Raw genomic sequence first — 2,690 nt, 5'->3', positions numbered from 1 at the left:
TTTCTTTATCCATTCATCTGTTGATGAAGACTTAGGTTGCTTCCAAATCTTGGTTATTGTGAATAGTGCTGCAATAAACATGGGAGTGCAGATGTCTCTTCCAGATTCTGATTTCCTTTCTTTTGAATATATATCCCCAGCAATGGGATTGCTGAATTGAATGGTAGTTTTCTTTTTAGGTTTCTGAGGGTAGAAGGTAATTTTTAAGGCTCTCCACACAAGAGTGAAGTCTCAGACACAGCTCTCCCAACCCACATCAATCTCTTGACTGGCTATGTATAAAAACAAAAACAAAACTGGAATTCCATTATTTCTAAGGTAGTTCTCTTGCTTTCCCGAGAGGCTATAGAATATAAGCTTGCAAGATGGGTAACAAGATAGTAACCAAGATGGTGGAGCTCCATAAGCTGAAGCTCGCCGAACTAAGGCAAGAACGTCTTGCTTGTGGTTTCGAGACCAAGGGAATAAAGCAAGATCTCATCAATAGACTCCAGGTGTATCTTGTGAAGAACATGTTGAAAAGGAGACAAAAGAAGAAGATGTACTGGGAGATGAAACAGAAGAAGAAGAGACAAAGTTTATAGAGCTCCCTGTCCAAGAGGAAGAACCCCCTGAAAAAACTGTTGATGTGGCAGCAGAGAAGAAAGTGGTAAAAATTTCATCGAAATAGCACAGACTGAAAGAATGCAAAAAAGGGCCAAATGATTCAATGTACCTGTGAGCCTGGAGAGTAGGAAAGCTGCTTGGGCAGGCTTGGTTTGGGATTTTCTCGGTTCCCACAGAAGGTCTGTCATCTGATAAAAAAACAAAACAAAACAAAAACAAAAACAAAAAAAAACAAACCCTATGGTTAACTTGGATAAGCTGAAGAAAAGAGCTCAAAGATTTGGTTTGAATGTCTCTTCAATATCCAGAAAGTCTGAAGATGATGAGAAACTGAAAAAGAGGAAGGAGGAAGGAGCAATTTGGGATTGCCACAAGTTCACCTGGAACTGGAACCACAGAGGATACAGGGGCAAAGAAAAGGAAAGGAGCAGAGTGCTTTGGGATTGCCTGATGAAAAGTTATGGATACTTTCTGTTCTCCAGTGGTTTCCAGTTCTCTGATTCTTCTTGGTCACATATATACCTAAATACACAGTCCTGTGCCTACATCCTGCCTCACAACAAAGGAGCATGTACCCCAGGTACATCTGTGAACTGCAACAGCCATCTGACTTACTGCTATTTCAGTTTTAAGGTTGTTGTGTGTTTGTTTTTGATTATTCTCCTTGTTAATAAAAAAAAAGAAAAGAAAAGAATATAAGCATGTGGGCTTAGAGTCAGACTGCCTACATTAGAATCCAAGCTTTGCCACTTCTTAGCCCTTGGATCTTAGAGAGTTACTTCTCTAGACCCCACTTTCTACCTCTGTAAAATAAGGAGAGAGGATAAAATTTCCTTATGAGCGTTGTGAGTAAATTGTGTCCCCCCAAAATTCACGTGCTAGAGCCACAATCCTCAGAATATGACCTATTTGGAAACAGGGGTGCTGCAGATGTAATTGGTTAAGATGAGGTAATACTGGAGTAAGGTAGGCACCTAGTCCAACATGACTGGTGTCCTTATAAAAAGAACACCATGTGAAGAGAAGAACAGTATTTGCACAGAGGGATGACTATGCAGAAAGATGCAGGAGGAGAGGGCTGTCTATAAGCCAAGGAGGAAGCCTGGAACAGAACCTTCCCTCGCAGCCTTCAGAAGGAACCAACCCTGCCAGCACCTTGATTGCAGACTTTCAGCCTCCAAAACTGTGAAACAATGAATTTCTGTTGTCTTAGCCACTGTTGGTGGTACTTTGTTGTGGCAGCCCTAGCAAACTAATACAATGGGATCTTGGTGAGGGTTCAATGAGTTACTGCATATTGTCAAGAACAAAATTTCAACAAGTTGAATTTATTTATTTATTTTTGAGACAGAGTCTCACTCTGTTGCCCAGACTGGAGTGCAAAGGTATGATCTCAGCTAATTAATTGCACACCTCCTGGATTCAAGCAGTTGTCATGCCTCACCCTCCCGAGTATCTGGAATTACAGGCACATGCCACCACACCCAGCTAATTTTTGTATTTTTAGTAGAGATGGGGTTTTGCCATGTTGGCCTGGCTGGTCTTGAACTCCTGACCTCAAGTGATGTGCCTGCCTCAGCCTCCCAAAGTGCTGGGATTACAGGCATGAGCCACTGCGCCTGGCCTCAACAAATTGAATTTAAAGATCTAATTGACTTTTATGAGATGAGAAGTATACCATCTTGAAAATAGCTCTCTGATGATCAGAGCAGAGGGGGCAGGCTTTCCGGGAAGAAAAGGTTGAAGAAAACAAAAATCAGGAACCAATAGCAGATTGGTCATTTCAAATGTAATTTCCTGGCCAGGCGTGGTGGCTCACACTTGTAATCTCAGCACTTTGGGAGGCCAGGGCAGGCAGATCACCTGAGGTCAGGAGTTTGAGACCAGCCTGGCCAACATGGTGAAACATCATCTCTACTAAAAATACAAAAATTAGCAGGGTGTGGTGGCGAGTGCCTGTAATCTCAGCTACTCATGAGGCTGAGGGAGGAGAATCGCTTGAACCCAGGAGGCGGAGGTTGCAGTGAGCCAAAATTGCACCACTGCACTCCAGCCTGGGCGACAGAGTGAGACTCTCCTCAAAA

At 42.8% G+C, this 2,690-nt stretch overlaps 1 pseudogene; it reads left to right on the top strand.

Moving 5' to 3' along the window:
* The first annotated feature begins 365 nt into the window (after window positions 1-365).
* On the top strand, window positions 366-1,309 carry LOC108285016 (annotated as a pseudogene).
* The last annotated feature ends 1,381 nt before the right edge of the window (window positions 1,310-2,690 follow it).

The sequence above is a fragment of the Cebus imitator genome, unplaced genomic scaffold, assembly GCF_001604975.1.
Source record: "Cebus imitator isolate Cc_AM_T3 unplaced genomic scaffold, Cebus_imitator-1.0 Scaffold287, whole genome shotgun sequence".
Classification (NCBI taxonomy): domain Eukaryota; kingdom Metazoa; phylum Chordata; class Mammalia; order Primates; family Cebidae; genus Cebus; species Cebus imitator.
The sequence above is the reverse complement of the archived record's forward strand: the minus strand, read 5'-3'. Positions and strand labels throughout refer to the sequence as shown.